The sequence below is a fragment of the Phyllostomus hastatus genome, unplaced genomic scaffold (genome assembly GCF_019186645.2).
Source record: "Phyllostomus hastatus isolate PE091 unplaced genomic scaffold, TTU_PhHast_1.1 phas_contig_159, whole genome shotgun sequence".
Lineage (NCBI taxonomy): Eukaryota > Metazoa > Chordata > Mammalia > Chiroptera > Phyllostomidae > Phyllostomus > Phyllostomus hastatus.
In genome coordinates, this window is record NW_025333640.1 from 14,441,450 (window position 1) to 14,462,538 (window position 21,089).

A 21,089-nucleotide genomic window follows, 5' to 3' on the forward strand; every position below is an offset into this window, starting at 1 on the left:
TAACTGCTGGGATGGTGATTGGGTAGCTGGAGGGGCCAAGACTCAGTTCCCCTGCCCCAGTCTCGGCGTAGTGGGTGGGACTCAGCCCAGAGCTGGTTTTGCACAAGCAGATTTCTGTGCACTTCTACACGTTCGCCTAGCGAGACCCAAGGCCAAAGGCGGACAACCGCTAGAGAACCGCCGCAAGCGACCCACACCTGCCGGGAAGGGGCCGCTGCTGGCTGCCAAAGGACCCTGAGTGACCATGGTGCGTTGTAGCCACTACTTTCTTTTTCAGTTTTTTGGTGCAGGGAAGGCAACGGGTTTTGAAAAGAAGTAGAATGTTATAGGGAAGGAAACTGCTAGGGATCTTTTGGGGTCATCGGAGAAAGAGCGACTCGTAGACACAGGGAGAAAACCGCTACCGGAACGGACTGAATGCTTCGGAGTAGCGCGGGAATCGGGTTTGAGAGTCACGTCTCGTCCCGCCCAGCCTGTTGAGCAGGTAGACCCAAGTAGGAGCGCTGCGGCCCAAGCATTAGCGCTGCGGCTGCGTGTGCGGTGGGTGCATTTGCCCAGAGACCCGCAGGTGCCACCGCAGGGTCCCGGCTCCCTTCCACCTCCTCCCTCCCCTGACCTCCACTCCCTTCTGCATTCACAGTGCAAGGAGCGCCCGGGAGCTGCTGTAGATCCGAAACGCTGTCCAGAGATCTGGGAGGTCACCGAGTAAGTTGTCGCAGCATACGCACGAGTGTCGAGTGTCGGGGCTCCTCACAGCGGGGGCTATTTCTCCGAGCCCCCGGCCTGGGCCGGTCCTCCACAGGCCCCCCCCCGCCCCCTCCCCCCCCCCTCCGGGGAAGCTTTCCTGGCGCTTCCCGCTGCCCAGCGCCGAGTGGCCTGGGCGCGGTTCCCACGCGGGGGAGGAGCAAGGGGGCAAAGGAGACGGCGCCGGGGGACCGGGCTGAGGGCCCGGGGGACCTACGACGCCCGAGAGAGGAGTAGGGACCGGGCTGGGCTCCGGGCCGACCGCGCTAGCGGCAGCGCTCGCGGAGCCGGGCCGTGAGAACGCGCTGGGCGCGCCGGGACGCTGCTCTCCCACGGCCCCGGCGCCCGGCAGCAGCAGCCAGCCAGCCCCGGCGCGGCGCCGCGGCCTCCGGTGCAAGGGAGACAGCTGGAGCAACAAAGGGGCGCTGGGACCTTCGAGCCTGGGCTTTACCGCAGCTTCCACCCGCTTGCTACGGCGTGGGTGAGCGATTCGCCCTCCTCGAGAGCAAACAGCTAGGATTGCAGGATTCCTTAGAGAAAACAGCCAGGAAACTTCCAGTGGGGCTCAGGGGCTTGACCAAAGAGTAAGTGTGTGTGTGTGTGTGTGTGTGTGTGTGTGTGTGTGTGCGCGCGCGCGCGTACGTGTGCTAATTACAGTTTGGCAGTCTAATTTCCGTCCCACCTGGGGAAACGGCGAGCAGGAGTCACCCGGTCGCTGAGTGCGGGACCTGTGCCCGGAGCCGGTACTCAATGGGCTGAGCTGCCTCACTGTGACCGTCATGAGAGGGGCTGCGATGCAACGTAGTCATGTGATTTCGGGCTATAGATTTTGTGCGTCTTGCTCTTGCTTGTTTGTTTTTCACACGCCTGTTCTTTCATTTTGCACTCGATACGCCGTTTACATCTTATGAAGTAAACCAGAAGGTTGTACATCTCACTTAATGGTAACTGGCAGAAGGCACCTGGGTTTCCAACATAATGGAAATCCCTCTGAGTGTGTGTGTGTGTGTGTGTGTGTGTGTGTGTGTGTGTGTGTGTGTAGGGGCGGGAGATATATATTAAATTAGAGCTTCATTTATAACACAATAGTAGTGATTTTTCAGGGTTAGGTTTCTGATGCTGATTTCATTAAATGTCTGTTTACTTCTAGAACTGGGCTTAGTAGGAAAATCGTTAACCCTCTGGTTCCATATATAAGATGTTGAAACACAATGATAGATACAGATTTTCATGTCTTGATTCATAATATAGAATTGATATGTTGCTTTTCCTAATATAATTATTTTTCTGCAACTGTGGTATTTCAGGTAATGGTTTACTGGGTAACGGTTTTTACACCATTAACAATGTAAAAGTGATATGAATGTCTAAAATTCCAAAGCAAACTTTAATTTGTGAAAAAGTCACATGAACTTTATTACTTTTTCAGTGGAGGTTGTCTGTGTAGGCTATGCTCTCTGCTCAGTTACCAAACACCTGCTTCTGTGGATCGACTTCAAGGGTCATGAAGTCCCCGAAATTGTATTCAAACAGCTGAGTTGCAGCACTTTTAGGGAAACAGTCTGGAGTTCTCAGGTAGCTGAAGAGATCTGTGACTCAGTAGAAAAATAACCACGAAGTTAAAATATACATGCATAAACTACACTTTTTCTTATCAAAACAATAGACTTTCTATATAAAGCCTTCTGATAAAATAGTAGGAAAAATTCTAGAATAATTAAGTAGTGTTACAATAATGAAACATCTCATATAAAATAGACTCACTTGTATGATTTTAAATGTATGGGATAGGAAATGTAGGCAGGTGAAATTTATTTAGTAGAAACTTGTACTCTTTCTTCTGGTACTGTAAGATCTCTTCATGGTTTATGACAAAGAAAATATATTCTGTCTTCAAAATCCAACAAAAATATGAAGTACTTATCCTTGGTCAGGTATTTCATAGTGTGTGGATATAGATAGCTCCTTAAAGGCCCTGTTTCCAGATGTTCTGGTGGAAAATAATGGGTCTCATACAGCTGTCATTTACAGAATGAGGGAAATGTAAAGATATTTTACTTATACCTGGCAACACCAAAGAAAAAAGAAATGTGGAAAACCACAGTGCTTAGCATTAATATCTCTTATACCTGTGATTTATTAAATGATCTTGCTTTAAGGTATTATTTTAAAAACTAGTTTAGTGAATATTATATTGTATTAAAACTAAAGAAGTGATAACTAAAATTTAATTATTTCTGTTATGAATACATCAGTAAAATTTTATGACTAAATGTCAAAAGTTTTGTCATAGACATTTTTCAAATAAAAATTCTTTCATTATGGTTTTTTAATTTAATCTCTATTGTATTTTTCCAGATCATTTAGCCCCCTTATACCCACCTCTCCCCAGCAGTCACCACACTGTCGTCCATGTCCATGGGTCCCTTTTCCTTTTTGCTCAATCCCTCCACCCCTAACCCCCTCCCACTAGCTGTCATTTGCTGAGTTAACATTATTTTTTAATGAATAAAGATATTGTATAACCTTAAATTTTGTCTGAAATCATACAAAAGAAATTAAATTCTATGGTTACATTTGTAGGTTGCATTTATCAACAATTAATGTGAGTACAGGGAAAAGAATACTGATTTTTTTTACAGGTTAGCTTAAAATAACATGTGTGCCCATGAAGTTTCTAATTCACCATTTTCAGAAATAAATAAAAATCAAATTAGCCTTAAGAATGAATATCTGCAGGTAAAGAGAAATGGAAATTTAAAGTAATATTTGAACATACCAAAAATATGTTATTGATGGGACAAAATTGTGGAGGAAATTATTTATTCTGAATATTTTCTCTATGTCATTTTCCAGAAAGTTCTTAGCTTTTCTTTTGTTTGCTAAGATTTATAACATTTATGAGAATGATTTTTATATTATTTAAATTATAAATATTTGCCCAAGAAGCTTTTCTTAAACATTATTATCGATTACTTCTCTTCATATTTGTATAAACTGTTATTTTTTGTTCTAAATACCAATAATTTCAATTCTTCTTAGTCTCTAGACCATCTAGATTTATTCAGTAAGTGTTGATTAGGTACCTGTGCAATAGTTTTGTTTTGGATATCTTTCTCTTGCCCTGATAGAATAAGATGTTTTGGAAATTTTTAGGTCTTAAATGAGCATATTTAGTTGCCCATAAAATAGATGACTTAATTGAGGTTGGAGTAATTTCCTCGCTATCCTAAATCACAGTTGCTCCTATTTCTCTCAAATTGTTTGAAAGTATCTGACCTATTTCATAATTTTTTCTTTTCTCTGGCTTGAGGCCAACAGGCTTTATCTTCCTATAGTTCTCAGGCTTATAGAAAGTATGGATAAAATTATTTGCAAGGAGTGAAGAGCTTTAGACCAGCTTATAAAACTTGAGGGTCTTCCTGCATCCTTAACATAAAAATGCAATTCTCGCTACTCATAGTTATGAACTTCACCTGCCTAGAATGTTTTCTGGTCATTAATGATCTTTTATTAAAATGAATCCTCCCTTTCGGAAAATTAAAGGCAACTGAAATTAATTAACTCACATACCACCTCCTCCTTCTCACCACAGTGGGAATTAGCAAGAAGCCAACAGAAGACAATGGCATGGGGAGTGGACACCCTGGGAAAAGGAAATTGGGCAGACCAAGGAAAACTTCTTAATCCTGAAATGATTTCCAGGTCTGACCTAACCTACATATTGCCATTCGCTCTGCTAAATTACATTAGAAATACCTGTTCAGATGTCTGTATCTTATACCAAATTCTAGTCTCCCTCAGGATATTCAGCACTGGACTCAGTGCCTGACGCAGAGTAAGTGTCTAATAAGTTTAATTGTGTGATCTTTGTGATTACTGAGTTAAGTTTTTTATGCCTTGATGCTCTAGGTTGTACTGTTCAAGAATACAATTTAAAGAATGGTATTTGTTTTTGCAGTGGCCCTCCCTGGCATGTTATGGTTTTCTCTCATATGGCTTGCAGCTTATTCAGAACTGCTTGTAAACTGTTATTTCGTTGATCATTGACCAATTATCTTTTGTTCTTCTAAGTTTTCATCCTCCACTAACATTATCTATTCTCTCTCCATTACCAATGCTTGCTGACCTAAACATCACAGTTTCCTTAAGAATCTAAAATAGTTGATTTTTTTCTTTCTGCACTTTAGTCAGCTGGCATTGTTCAGTACTTCATTCACCCTCCACACACGGCTCTCACAGGACCTTAACCTGCTGCCCTTCCCTTAGGGAATCCACTAGTATTCACCACCTGGGCCTTCACATCGTGGGAATTTCCCCAGCTGAAAAAGCTGAGAATCTCATATCCTCTTTCTGATCACAACTTCCTATCCTTCCAATGATTCCTGTCACTCGCCATTACCTGACACCACTGTCTTCCATTATTTTTCTTTGGCCACCCTTACTTTTCCCATGTTTCTCTCTTTGTACTTATCACAGCCATCTTAGCAGTGCCAACTGTGCTCTAACCCTCAATCTCTTGCACTAGAACATGATTCACTGCTACCTAGTTCAGTTTAAGGGATGGTTGATAGTGCTAGGAATTTATTTTATTCTTCCTTAGATAACTTCCTACCAAAATCTCCATAGTGCACGTTCCATTTTTTCCAGGTTTTCCAGTTCACTCAGACTATCCTTATTCTTTTCTTCCTTGGCAGATAAGCTTATTTCTAAATTCATAGAGAATATGAAGATTAATTTAGGCAAATTATTTATCAAGATTTATCTCCAATGTTATAGGTATTTATTTGATCTGTTCTTAGCATAAGAACTCTTATGTTGCACTATACTATTTGTCTCTAAAATATTCATATCCCAATTTTTAACTCTTAGAATAACTACACAAAATGTTCTCATTTATGACAACTCTTGTAGTCCCTATGATAATATTCCATTTCTTCAACCCATCCTCAACTGACATGGTTTGGGAGTCTTAGTATCAGCAGGGCCTTTCTCCTTTGGATGCACTCCTGGTTGTCTTAAGTGTGGTTCCCAAGCTGAACCCAGAGGAATGAACGAATATCATTAGATGTATCGGGTTTTCTCCTCTACAGTTACTCATCCTAAAATTTAATCTGCTCTCTCCCCATTTATTTTTTGCACCCATACTATACTATTTAATTATGTGTGTTCATTTGCTTCATCTTGGGCAAATACACTTCTCCCCAATTGTACATTTGACATCTGATCTGGGACTTTTAAAAATACTTACTGCAATTAAATTTAATCTTTGCCTTTGGTTAGCCTATTGTTTCAGAAGTTCAAACTATTTTTGGATTCTGATTCTATGATACAGATTAGCAATTCTTCCCAACATAGAGAGGCATTAGCGGATTGGATCAGGACACAGCATCTTCATCTGAGTAAATGTGTAGAATGCTGAACTGAAAGGACTTTTGTGGCACCTTCTTGCTTTTCATGAGTCCATGAATTAGTCCCCTTTATAAGGCTATTCAACCAGTTATACAGTCAAGTAACTCTCTTTCCTCTGAGTTTACATTCCTTTGTGTAGCCCAGAAGTATACTGTGACAGCCTTGGTCAAATTCCTTGCTGAAATGCGTTTCCACTTTCTGCGGAATAGGTATTCGCTAACACTATTAAAGCCAAGAGGAAATGACACCAGCTTGTAGGTAACGACACTTCACATTTTGAGTGCTGACATTCCGCGGGTTTAAGAACCTCCTGGGAATCATGCCTGGAATAATGTCAAAGCTCTTAGGCTAGAGTTGTCAGAATCCACCTTCTCTATTTTGAAAACTGAGACAGTGCCTGGATTTTTTGTTCTTTATCAACCTTTCTATTCATTACGATATCTGTAAAGATGATTTTAACCCTTCACTTACCTTGTCCACAAAAGCTTTCAGTACTTTGCAGTGCAATTTCTCTAAATTAGTCATTTCAAACTCATTTAGATTATTTAATGTCATAGTCTACCTTGGATCTTTAAATGTGTTATTTTTGTGTTTGTTTTCCTTTTGCCAGTGAATATTATTTTCTTGAAGAAGGGGGATGAAACAGAAGAATACAGTATTTCTGCCTGTACTATTTGAAATTCTTCGTCCCTCATTGGTAAACTTTCAGTATATCTAATAAAAATGCCATTATCACCACTTTAGCAATATAACAAGAATTAAAGGAACATTCTTTTCAACTTGTAATTTTTGAAAGCTTAGCTCGTTTTGTGTTTTGACACTCTTCTCAGAGGTTCAGTCACCTTTTTGTACTTCTTGCAATAAAGTTTACCATGGATTATGCTTGTCACTGACACAGATACAAGCAAAGTTTATGACACAGTCCCTGACTTGAGGGAATTTAAAGTCTGCATGTGGAGATAACAAAGCCCAGAAATAGTCTCAGACTTATACATGTCAGCACTTAGCAATCAGCTTAAGACTTGTGGTGCAGTTTAAATAATTTCTAAAAAACCTGAAAGAAGGGAGACAGCTCTGTAAGATGGAGATACTGAAGGAAGCCTTGTAGAAAAGATGGAGTGCTTAGTTGAGATTTGAAAACAGGACCAGGGTGTTGAACTTCACAGGACCTGTAGGATTTAAATGTAGAGAAGAGTGGTAGAGCATTCCAGACAGAGGAAACGAAGGAGCATCACAGAAAGCAGGTGAGTGTGGGTGTGTATGTGTGTGCATATATAACCAAGGTGTGGAAGGACAAGGGCAATGCCAAGTCTGTTAAACCACAGCTTTGAAGTATTCCTTTGTGGAAAATACAACTGCCCCCTCCCGTTTTCTTGATTTCCTTTCCCCTTGCTCGATCTGCGATCTTCGGAGCTGGCCATACCTACTCATCCCTTAAATCTGAAATGAGGCTCTACTTCTCAGAAACTTTTCCTCATCTTCCAAGTCTGAATTGAGTACCTTGTCATATTTTCCTTTGACTCCCTATCACATTAGTATGCCCTTCTACAGTTGTGGCTGAAATCGTCTACTTCCCCATTAGCTTGAACTCTGTGCGAGGAGGTACCATTTCTGTTTGGTTCTCGCTCTGTTCACAGACACCTCATAGAAGTACTCATGGATCATAAACACTCAGTAAAAATGTGTGAGATGACACGGGCCTGCCTGGAGCAGTGAGGTTATGTTGGAGAATATTTATAAAAAGATTGAAGGTAAAGAGGGGTTAGATTACAACAAGAGCACAGTGTCAGGCTGACTTGCTTTATTAGGTCATGTGGAACCATTTTGGTTTTAGAGCTTGGAGAAAGGATATGCCATATGCATTACTTTTAATTAGGCCTTCATAAATCAATTCAAACTATCCAAAGTTTGATATGCATTTTTAGATTTAACTAGGAAATTATTTGTCTCCTTACCTTGTATTAAGTGTTTCTTTTCTTGAGGTTGAAAAATCCTGTAACTTAAATACTGTGTTTTTATTAGAGGAGACTTGTTATTTTACTAGTCTGATTTTATATGTATGCTCTGAAATTGTTAGCTACTTTTTGTTCTCAGTTTCCAATCATTTTGCATTCAGCTATGCCCTGTTATAAGTGACATATATTGAGTTAATGAAACATATTCCTTTAATAAACAAAGAAATTTCAATGTTCCATTGAGTTGTATATTTTTTAGTGTGAAGTTTAATCAATGTAGCAACGTTTTAAAATGTTTAGAAGGGTTTACAAAGGTAACACGGAAGAGATTTGGATAACACAATAACGTTATCAATACTTGATATGTCAAGATTTAAAATAAGATAATCTTAGACTGGATTAGCATTACACATTCGTAAATGCAATTAGCAAAAGGCAGTCTTCCTAGTGAAAACTTCCTAGGGCTAGTATTGTTCTAGTATTTTAATGTTTTATGATATTTGCAGTCACTGATTGTGATTTACACTTCTCTTTGTCCACTTTTACCCCAAATGACAATTTATTATGCCACAACATTTATTTCTGGTTCTTTTCTGTGGTGACTAACCAGAATAATATTCTTAAGCTCTTGTGTTGCCTTACACTAAAAAAAGTATTCAGCAGTGGTATGTAGGAAAGCTCTCATATTTCTTGATCAAGTTTGTACCTTGGTGGGATAGCAAATTATCCCAACTGAAGCTACTGCCTTTTCCCTGTCTCCCCCACCCCTTTGAAGCTATTGGAGTTTTAGACTGGGCCACCACCTAGAGCTCACCTGCTAGCTTGGCCGAGTGCAGGAAGGTCATAAATGAATGATATTGCAAAGCTGCCCCTAACAGAAGTTTCTCTCCCACTTGTCCCATGGCCTAAAATTCCTTTGGATTGTATCTCTAGTGAGTTGAATCTCTTGGAAGCCATGGGATAATTATTTTACCGAGAAGAGCACCACCACTTGTTTGCACAATAGCAAATGTCATTTTTGTAATGTTACCTTTTGCCTTCAATTAAGAGCATGGTTTCTTGGACAGAGATTTTTGAAGTTAAGAGAAAAGGGAAACTAAAAGACCTGGCATGTGGGGCATAGACAAGAAAGGTAGATACAAGTAGGAGTTACCACGCGACAACATGCAGGCCAACAGGAAGAGGGAGGTCAAAAGAAAATAGAGAAGGTCCTGAAAAGAGCAGTTTCTCCACACTTTTGCACCCTATTCATTGCTAATGAAGAAATGCCCTCAGGGGGTGAGGGGTGGTTAGGACATTTTTCCTCACCTGTACAACATCATGTGTATTCATTTGTGTGGCCGTCATTTTCTATTTGAATCAAACCTGAGTACAGTTGGTTTCGTTATCTTTACCTTACTGTTGGATCTGTTTCTGTGCCTGGCGGAAACTGGTAGCTGTGTGAAGTCACAGTCGGTTTTACAGGTTGTAAAATCATGTCCGGCTATGATTCTTTCCATCAGCTTTCCTTGATAAATGATCGCTGGTCAGTGTTCAGTATCAAGAACTTCTGCTTTATACCGTGTGTTAAAGGCCGTTTGAAGTGGCGCAGGAATTGAGCAGTGTTCATAACTTCAAGCAGGTGATCTGACAGCCATGCTTTACCGCCTGACTCTGGGGCCCCATGTCTCAGTCATTCTCTTACTTAAATCCTGTGTTGTAGCCATATTGTCTGCACTGGAATTTGCCACCTTGTTCTTTTTTGTTTAAGATATTAGGCTTATTATATACTTTTTTCTATTATATTTTTCATTTTTTTAGCATTTTCAATTGCTTCTTTGCCTTTTTTTTACCTTTTTATTGAATTTATTGGGGTGATACTGGTTAATACAATTATATAGGTTTCAGGTGCACAATTCTATAATAGATCATCTGTATGTTGTATTGTGTTCACCACCCCAGGTCAAGTCTCCTTCCGTCACCATTTTTACCCTTATACCCTCTTTTACTTCCCCCACCTCCCTTTCCCTGTTAGTTATTCATTTGGGAATCTGGATGTTTTAGGTTTCTTTGAGTCCTCAATTAAGTTTTTTAATTACATGGTTAATGTATAACTTATGTACAATAAACCTCACATATATAAAATATACAATTGGATAAGACATGACAGAGGACTACCTCTGTGAAACCAGCACCGTGATCAAGATGAATAACATTCCTACCCCCCACCTAAACATTCCTGTGTCCTTCTCCAGTCAGTTCCCTCCTCCTCCTCCTCTGTCCCCAGACAATCGTCTGTCCACCTTCTGGACTTGCCACTGTGTTTGCAGAAACCAGATTTTATGTAAAAGTAAATTACCATATTTACCCTTGTTTGTGTGGGCTCATTTATGCAGCATAATTATTTACTTTGTTACATACATCTGCCAAATGATAGTTCTTTACATATATGGCTATACAACATCATTTTTATTCAATTGTATGATGAAAGATATTTCAATAGTTTCTTGCTTTTTAGCTATTGCAAATAAAGCTTATACATTTATATGTCTTTGTTGAAATACATTGGTTATCTTTTTCTTGGGTAAATACCTAGAAATGGAATAGCTAAGTGATAAGAAATGTTTAATATTTTAAGAAACCACCAAACTGTTTTCCAGTCCCTCCAGCAGAGTCTGAGAATTCCAGCTATTCCACATCATCACTAACTTTTGGCATTGTCAAACTTTCAAATTTTAGACATGGTTTTTGCCTCATGACTAATAATATTGAACATCTAAAGATTTATTTATTGGCTATTCATATACTTTCTTCAGTGAAGTGTCAGTTTTTGCCCATTTTTAAATCTAATTGTGTTTTCTCCTTTTGTTTTGTTTTTTAAAAGTATATTTTATTGATTATGCTATTGCAGTTGTCCCATTTTTCTCCACTTATTTCCCCTCTGCTCTGTGTCCCCTTTCCCACCAGCACCACCCCCACCCTCGTTCCTGTTTTCTTATTTAGCTCCAAGACTTTATATATTCTGGATTAAATTCCTTTGTTGATATGTGTGGCAAACGTTTCCTCTCACTGTGTGATTTGTCTTTTTATTTACTCAGTGGTGGCTATTGAAAAACAAAAGATTTTTAACTTTTGATGAGGTTCAGTTCATCATCTTTTATGTTTTATGCTTTGTCTTTCCCAGTTTACACATTTTTGCCTCATATAAGGTGACAAAGACTTTCTCATGTTTTCTTCTCCATGTTTTATAATTTTAACTTCTGTATTTAGATCAGTGATCCACTTGGGATTAGTTTTTGTGTATCACTGAAGTGTGGGTCAGAGTTCATTTTTTCCATATGGATATTCAAGTGTTTCAACATCATTTATTGAAACATCTTTCTTTTCTCATTAAATTGCCTTGATACATTTGTTGAAAAATTGAACAAACAAATGTTGTACTATTTTTGGACTCTTTTGCACTGATACCTGTTACTCTTTTCAAACCAATACTAAATGTTTTGATTACTGTAGTTTTATAAGTTTTAAATAAGTCTTTCACTGTTGTTTTTCTTCCTTAGTATTGATTTAGCTCTTCTATGTTTTCCATTAAATCTTAGCATCATTTTGTTAATGCCTGCTGAAAAGCTGGCTGAGATTTTGATTGGAGTGGCATTGTATGGAATGCCACTCCAATCATGTAGAGAAAATTGATCATGTAGGGAAAATTGATACCTTAACAATGTTGAGCATGTTGTATCTCTCTATTTATTTGGATTTTCTTAATTTATTTTACCAATTTTTGTAGTTGGTAAACTACAAATTTTGCAAGCCTTTGGTTAGATTTATTTCTAAGTATTTTATATCCGTTGACATACATGGATTTTAAAAATGTAATTTCTTAATTGTTTATTATCAGTACAGAAATTACAATGGACTTAATATGGGCTTTGTATCCTGCAACCTTGCTAAAATGAGTTGTTAGGTCTAGTTATTGTACAGATTCTTTAGAAATTCTTATCTAAATAATTATGTATACGTAAACAGACAATTTTACTTCTCTCTTTCCAATCTTTTTCCTTTTTTTTCCCTTAACTTATTTCAGTGACTGTGACCTAACCTCCTTACAATGTTGATTAGATGTGAGAGAAGGAATTCTTGCCTTGTTCCTAATCATAGTCAGAAAATGTTTAGTCTTTTACTTTAAAGTATGACTTTAACTGTAGGGATTTTTTAAAAAATATGTGTATTCAGATAAAAATTTTTAAAGCTATGATCACACAGTTTATCAAGCTAGTTCTCATTATTAGGGTTGCAGTGGGAGTCTATTATGATTTTATTCAACCTAATCAGAGGTGGACGTCTCTGTACCTTGACTTTTTTTAAGCTAACTTTGTGCACTGTGTAGTAAGTATTCCTGTTTAGAGAAAGCTACCAATATACACAACTCAAGAGATTTGTAATCTCCAATACTCTCTTTTTCAAATATGCTATTCCTCTTAAGGTAATCTTTACTCATTTACACTATAGTATTCCCTCCATTGCTCCTTGTTTTCTTTCACTTTTACTCTACTATTATTATTGAAATTTGTCTCAAAGAAGTCATGTATTTATAATCTAAAATTCAAATAGTATTTTCTTAGTCTTCTTGCTATAGACCGAATTGCGCCCCACCCCCAGTTTGTACGTTGAAGCCCTAATCCCAATGTGATGGTATTTAGAGGTGGGTTCTTTGGGAGATAATGAAGTTTAAAGAAGGTCATTAGGGGGGAGCCACACAGTGGGATTAGTGCCCATATAAGGTGTACCAGAGACCTTGCTCTCTCTGTCTTTCTATCTGTGTGCCATGTGAGGATACAGCAAGAAAGGGGCCATCTGCAAACCAGGGAAATAGACCTCTCAGAACAGGACCATGCTGGCATCCTGATCTTAGACTTCCAGCCTCCAGAACTGTGAGAAAATGAATGTTTCTTGTTAAAGTGACCCAGTCTCTGGTATTTTGTTATGGCAGCTTGAGCTGACTAATACACCCACTTACCCTCTTCAGACTCTCAACATACACTTCTTTTTGAACACGTGTACCCTTATATTTACATTCTCATCATATTTATCTGATAGCTGCTTGTGCGTGCTAGTCATAATATCCTTCTTAAGTTCTTAAATATGAGTTTTTCCCAGACTATTAAATTTAGCCATCCTCTCTCTCTCTACACGTAGCCCTTTAACATTGACCAGATTGAAATAAACTGAAATAAACTCCCAACTTTAATGGTTTCCTTTATGTGGAGGACCACAAACTCATATTGGTAGTCTGTGAAACACTCCCCTAAAAACTCCAATTTTCAAATGTATCTCTACCTAGATGCCCCATTAACAGTTCAAGATCCTTGTACACAAAACAAAATTCACATCCCTTCTCTCAAGTCTATTTCTGTTACCTCTTTCTGTTGAAGGCACCATTCTCCTTCCAGACACAACTCAGAGTCATCTTGTTCCTCAGATCTAGTCCATGCCACTTGACAACTTTAATTGTATAGTATCTCTAGCACCCATCCTTTCCTGTCCCTTGCCACAACTTCCTCCCTTCCTCAAATTCATTTATACCACACTCCCTCCCTGACATTCCCTTTTGCTAACATCTCTATGTCCAAACTGTCGTCATTTTCAAAAATAAGCTCGAATTCCATACATTATAAGAAGCTTTCTTTGACCATCCTTTTGCTGCCACTGGCTAAAAGTGATATTTCTTATAAACATAATTAATTCTCTGTCTCTACCTATTCTCCACTTTCTATTATAGCCATTTAAGAAAATTATATATATATATATATGTATATATATACCCATACTAGATTTTGAAGAAAATTAAAGAGAAATTATTCTCTTTAGAAGCTCAGTGAATATTGATTGAATTACAAATGAGTTTATTAATAATTCACTGTAAATTTTTTTCAGAAAGCAAAGACATTTTATAGGATCCAAAGTAGCCACATTTTACCTGTATTTTATAGGGTTTTTGGCCTATGTTTTTCCCCATATACATTAATAGCTTAATAGTATATTTTATTGATATCAGTTAATATTTACTAAATGTTCAATAATGCTGTGTCCATGCTTATGATAAAGCAAAGAGCTATAGGAAGCATGTGTGATTTTCCACCTAAGCTAATTTCACAGTGAAGTGGAGAAAGAGGATGGGGAATAACATAAGCATTGTTAGTTTGTTTGGCAGATCTTAGTGAACTTTATACATTTCTATGTAAAGTGAGATTTCTCCCTTCCAAAGAAGGTTAAAATATGAATAATAAAATAGAAAAATAACTGATAATAATAAAATAGAAAAAATAACTGATACAAATAATAAAAATAGATAAAAGAGCTAATACAATAGTAAAATGGAAAAATATATAGAAAAACTTTTTGAAAAATGTGTCTTCTCATATTTGTGTATGAACATACCACAGATACAGGGGAAACAGAGGGAAAAAACTGAGTAAATTTGACAAAAATGTAAGCTATCTATATCTTTTCTATGTTTATACCAGATGACTTCAAGCCAGTAGTTCTGTCTTTTCACTTCAGCATAAAATAACTGACTGGCAGTCTAAAGTTGGTTAAATTAGAATCTGCATTAACTAGTTAGATTAAGGCTGAGAACGTGCCTAACTTTCATTTATGTGGCAAAGGCAGGAGAGTAAGTAGGATTCTCAAGAAAACATGTTTAGAAAATTAAAAAAGGACTAAAGATAGTTTCTTGAGAAAATATAATACAAAAAGTGATGAGAAAGTCATGAAAAAGAGCCTGGGGAAATATTCTGGAAGCTGAAAATAATTTATTAGTGTGTATTAGCGTTAGTGTGATATGTCCATGGGCCACAAGCCTCTGATGGACTAAGATGAAGCATTATGGTAATTCTCAAGTGACTAAGCGTGGAGCTTGAATGAAAAGTACTAAGTGTTAATTTTTTCTCAAAGCTGTAGCTGCAATTGTTGGGGACCCATAAAGGAAGAGGGCTTCTCTGCATTTCAGTGGAGGGGCTGCATTCCAGTGGAGGGGCATTTCAGTGGAGGCAGTGGTTTTGGAGTGAACTCTGGTCTCCTGGAGAAACTGCCTGGGTCCTGTCTGGCCTCTACACCTCAAGAGCTGGGCCAAGTCACTAAAACCTGCAAGTGCAAAGGATGGCACTACGTAATCTCTCACGTAACTTCCAGTTCTAAACTTCTGTTCTAAACTTCTAAAAATGAATGTACCTTTATGTAGACTATTATGTAAGAGATACTGAAATGAATAAGGAAAATTGGGGTTTACTGTGAACAGGAAAATTTTTTCACTTTTTCTATTTGGAAACAATTAGGTGAGAAGGCATTAAAAGAATATGGTTGTGATTTTGGATTTAATGGGAAAGACCTTACTCTTTCTCAGCATATACTTAGTGAGTATCCATATATATACCTGAAAAGTACATGTTCAGAAGCCAAAATTCATTTCTGATAATGATTTCTTCTACTTATTATGTAAAAATTCAGATCTACTCTAGTTTCTAGAACCAGAGAGTTTCAAAGCAATATTTTTCAAAAGGGAGTCTCCTTAAATTCATGGGGACCCTCAAAGGGTCTCTCACACTGGCATTTCCAGAATATCAAGGTTTCAGTCCCTCCCCTGACATGCCCAACAGTCTGACCTTCCATTTTCTTATGTCTTCAATTTTTGCAGATAAATGTAACCTTTATGTTGCGGGACTGTATTTGTTCACAGAGGAATTTTAGTCATAATCACTTTGGTGTATAAAAAGCCCTTCATCTCAAAACCAACTAAGAGCATTAGCTCTGTAATCAGATAAGCCGGAGTTCATTTCCTGTTCTTGCCCCTCACTAGAACAAGTTACTTAATCTATGTTTTAGATTCTTCTTGAATAAAAAAAAATTTAAAACATACACAGACATATACCCTTTCTCCATAGAGTTGTTGAGAAGATCAAATGACATGTGTCCGTTCTTCAGAGCCCTTGACAACAGAGATCAGCAAACTGATTCTATAAAGGACAAGAGAGTAAATATTTTAGGCTTTGCTGGCCATGTGGTTTCTGTCACAATTACTCATTGTTGCTGTTGTTCTTGAAAGCAGCAGCTATGGGCCATTCATAAATGAGTGAGGTTATAAATGCCCTGTTTTTCCTTCACTGTCAGTCCTTAACTTCTGACAACAAAGGTGTGAGTTTTCCTCACCAAGTAATTTTCCAACACCAGCTGCATGTCCTTTGACTTAATTTAATGCAGACACTACCTACCCAGAGTGAGGGTCAGATCGCACAGATGAAGGGCCCTGTTCTACAAGTGTGTGCCCACTTCCCCAGACAGTCCTAAGGCTGGGCTTCTGGTAGTTCTGAACCACCAGCTGTAAACTGAAGGTTCCCAGGACCCCCTCTTTGGGTTTGATAATAGGATAACCCACAGAATTCAGGGAAATGGTTTACTTATTAGATTACAAGTTTATTATAAAAAGGATACAACTAGGGAACAGCCAGATGGAAAAGATGCATGAAGCAAGGTGTGGGGAAAAAGACCCAGAGCTCTCATGTCCTCTCTGAACATGCTGCCCTCCCAGCACCAACATGTGTTCAACCTCCAGCCCCTCCCCCCCACCCAGAGATCTAGGTGAGATGGAAAGTTTTCATCACCTGGGTGGTTTCCCTGGCAACCAGGCTCCATCCTGAAGGTATCCAGGAGCCCCCAGCCTCCTGTTACCTCACTTTGGAAATTTCAAGGGTTTTTTGGACCTGTGTGGCAGGAAACAGGGAAAGGAAAAGTGGGGAAAGATCAAATATATGTGTTTCTCATAATGTCACTGTATGGCTGTGGAAATTTGAATCTCATACCGTGTTCATGTATGGTGAAATGTTTTTCTTTTAATTTTTATTCATTCATTTCATTACATAAAGACTCTTCTTAGCTCAAGGGCTGGAGAAAAACTAGCAGAAGGTTGGCCTTGTCCCACAAGTCATTGTTTGCCAAGCCCACTGTCAAGGGCCCTGGGTGTCTAGGGTGCTCCTCAGTAGTGGTTCAGCTTTGCCAGCCCTCCCAGTCCCGGCCCAGCGCATGCATCTCTTCCACTGCCTGAGCCTCCCTGATACATTTGTTCCTCTTCTCCTTGGTTTCCCTCTCTGTCGGTTTCTGTGCGGCCAGGCCTCTGCTTGATTAATTTGTTCTCGATTATGTTAGGTCAAGTTCTGTCTCCAGCAGTGCTTACAAGTCTCAAATTTTCATGGCTCTACTAGTTTGTAGTCCTTTTTCTCAAGAATCTTGGGAAAAGTTTCAGGGGTTGGAGTCAAGAATCATGAGTATCAGTATTGCGTCTTCTTCCAGAATCTCCTTTCTAAATATGGCAGCTCAGGTAATTTGACTTTGCTGTACCATAGGGTGAATTAAGTTTACCCTTTCTTTCCTATCAAGAATGAGGCCACCTTGATATCACCTTCTTGTTCAAATGTTTATTCCAATGTTCTTTAGGTATGACGGTCAATCCCAAGATCCACTTCACTCTTGTTAAACATCCTTACATCTTCTATTTTGATCAGACTCTGAGTGACATACCCATATCACAATTTAAAAATAACATGCCAGTGAGAGTCTCACCTCTCCCTACATATCACCTAAGCCTTCCTACAAAATGAGTAAACATTAAGAAGGTAAGTAGATTAAGAAGTTGACACTGAATCAGTATTAAGAACAATTAACTTATAAAAGCAGCAATGGGAGACAAGATTCTTTGTATAGCACATATTAATCATTTGTCTATCTAGTGTTCTAGGAAAAGAAAATTACATACCATGCATTTTCCAGTTCTGCTTGCTTATTATGAGTTTATTTTGTTTGAAAAATTTCCACATTAGAACTAATGCAGATTTATAGAAATGAGTATGTGCGCCAATGACATAGGCTTTCTTAATTTAGTAACAGGTTTGGTTTAATGAGTAGAAAAAGAGATTTAAAATCTAGCATAGTCCTTCAATTTTTATTCTCATATCTTATTAAAGAAATTTGGCATGCAACTTATTAGATAATGGAATTACATAAGATAAAACCAAAATAGAATCTTACTGCTCTGGGATGTGTTGTAAATGCTATTATTTTGTAATTCAATAAAAGAAACCCTAATTATTGACATAGATGTTACTTTCTTGGTATACATTCATGTTCTTCAAGTGAAGAATGTGTGTGTATGTATATATATATATATATATATATATGACACCAAGCACCTGCTGTATACCAGAGTTCCTTTATAAAGCAATAAGAAAGGGTGCCATAGATTTAAAAAATTCAGGGTCTTTCTGAGATGATGGAATATATTTGTCAATCATTTATACAGGGACTTCTATTAGCATGATTCTATTGTATAATGCCTTTGTGTATATTATCTCTAATCCCTTATATATCCCTGTTTCACCACCATTTTACCATTTTGCGCATGAGGTGACAGAAATTCAATTAGAGTAACAAACGTGTCCAATGTAACACAGCTGCTAAGTAGGACAGTATTTTTGATTTGAGGTTGGGAATACACCTATGTGCAGGGCCAACTAGTCATACATGGATTTTCGATTGTGCAGGGCCTGGGGACCCAATCCCGGCATTGTTCAAGGGTCAACTGTGATTGTGAGACTCAGCATTCATTCATTACATAATCTGTGCTGGGTATTTTCCCAAGTGCCTCCCATTTATTGATGTTTATTCTCACAAGACATTTATGAGATAGTTACTATTAGGGTCCCTATTTTTCAGATGGGGAAAATTGAGGTGAAGTTAGGTTAAGAACTTGGCTAAAGTCACAGAGCTGGTAAGCGGTAGAGGCAAGAAGCAAACACAGACCATCTGGTCCCAGAGCCTGAGCTCTTCCCTGCTGTACTAACTCATATATATACAGATGAACATGTAAGCATGTATGTGTGGTACTTATATATGTGTATATATGAATATAGAAGTATACATATACATGACTGATAAACTTAAGAAACTGTCATTGTGGAAGATGGAAAATAGGTGTGTGGGCATATCTGCATGTACAAGAAGTCAAAGATGTGCCCCCAGGTCCTCCTGATTGGCCAAAATGAAAAAGAAAAGAAAATGGAAGTTTAAGATGTTATTAATCACCAGTTCCATTATGCCACATAATTGAAATTGATCAGTCAGCCCAAGTGTTTAATTGTCATGGATTTATTTTTATTTTAAAAGTTCTGTCAGGTTACATTACCTAAATCATAAGGAACTCTATGGAGTCTTAGAGATTATAACCAGACTGGGTGATTTTCCCAGGTAGGCTTTTCACCTTCCTTGCAAAATTGAATCAAACATGTTAAGAGTTCAGTCTATGTATTTCTGACATAATATGATATATGTGTTCCTGGAAACACTTGTATGTGGCAAAACTATTCACTAAAAATAAAATAACATATGGGAAGAAAATGTGTTAGGGTGAAACCAAACAACACTTATGAGCACTAGCTAAGGCAATAGAAAAATATACTGCCTTAATAAAAAGAAAAATTAAAATCTACCAAATACTGCTACAGTAATTGTAGGCTTAATTTAATGAAAAAAAAAGGTAGAAGTAACTAGATGGGAAGGAATGGACTATAAGAGGGGTTGATTTGAGGAGACAAGGAAAAAATAAAGGAAAACTATAATGAGAACTTTTAAACAAGACATGTGGTCAAACTGAGCTAGGAGGAAGAACTTGGGGTGACTGCTTATCTAGTATGATTGCTACTGTGCAGTGACATTTCCCCCTATTTTTCATTTGTATGAGCCAATTCACATCACAGAAACACACAGTATTTATCTAAAACTAGATAAAAACAAAATGGCTTTTTCTTGAGTAAAAAGGAATTACATTTCTCCTGAACTACTTTCATAATATTTATTTATTTTTCCCTCAATTCCTTCTGTAATTATTTTCAGTAGATATATTTTTAAAAATAAGTGTTTGTAAGCAACTATTTTAGAAATATAGCTATGATGGGAATTGTAGAAGTAGCTACAGGAAGTAGTTTTATATATTTCAAGAACAAAATATTGAAACATTTATATGATTTTTCTCATGACCTATATCCTAAGTGGTAATATTTCATTTGAAGAGATGCCAACTGCATGTATTCAAATTTTAGTGATTATCACACTAGAGTTTTTAAAACATAGGCATTTAGGATTTATAATTCTACAGGTTTTGTTCTTGCTTTTTAATTTGTTATAAGACATTCTATAAGCATTGTGATATAAAAACTGAGAATCACAAAATGCTAACTTTTAGAGGTTAAATTCCTCTGCTACAGAGTATACGAAACTTTGCTATTACTTCAAAGATCTCAGAAGCCACTATGTTCAAAGAAGATGATTGTGAATCATGTCCACTATTTTTTAAAGCTTTCTTTTTTTTAAGCTCTTATTTGTGAGAGAAACATCAACGTGTGGTTGACTCTCATGTGGCTCCCACTGGGGACCTGGCCCGCAAACCAGGCCTGTGCCCTGACTGAGAATCAAACTGGCAGCCCTTTAGTTCGCAGCCCACACTCAATCCACTCAGCTACACCAGCCAGGCATGTCCACTATTTTTAATGAAGAATTAAGGCAGCTTATTAAACATGATTCGTGTTTCACACTGTAGCTTCAGTGAGGCAATTGCCATCAGGAAAGGGGGTATTACTGTGTTTTGAGTCCCTAGAGGTGAGGCTGCCGTCATCCTTAGAGCTGACCTCTTTGTCTGGGGAGGATAACCTGTATAGTTACAAAATTTAAGGATTGAAGATAGCCACCTACTTTATACTTATATGCAATTGTAGTCATTGGAAAGGGGAATGCTCTGTTCAGTAATATAAAGTGGAGTCAGCTTTCCCATGTCTGAGCTTTTTTAAGTTGAAGAAATTGCTTTCCTAAAGGAGATTTTATTAGTAGAGTTGGAGCAGCCCAACTCTTACCAGGTGTCATGTAATCCTGAAAACCTGAAGTCTGAGCCTAGTCATGATT

General features: G+C 38.0%; 1 protein-coding gene across 6 annotated transcripts in view; it reads left to right on the top strand.

Annotated features, from left to right (window-relative positions):
* The first annotated feature begins 93 nt into the window (after positions 1-93).
* Positions 94-21,089, top strand: part of GUCY1A1 (guanylate cyclase 1 soluble subunit alpha 1) — a 50,167-nt gene continuing 29,171 nt past the window's right edge. The window contains exons 1-2 of one of the 6 annotated variants that reach the window (XM_045831429.1): positions 94-247; positions 641-705. The gene's annotated coding sequence lies outside the window, so the exon portion shown is untranslated. The other 5 variants (XM_045831432.1, XM_045831428.1, XM_045831430.1 and 2 more) reach the window with 5 other exon arrangements.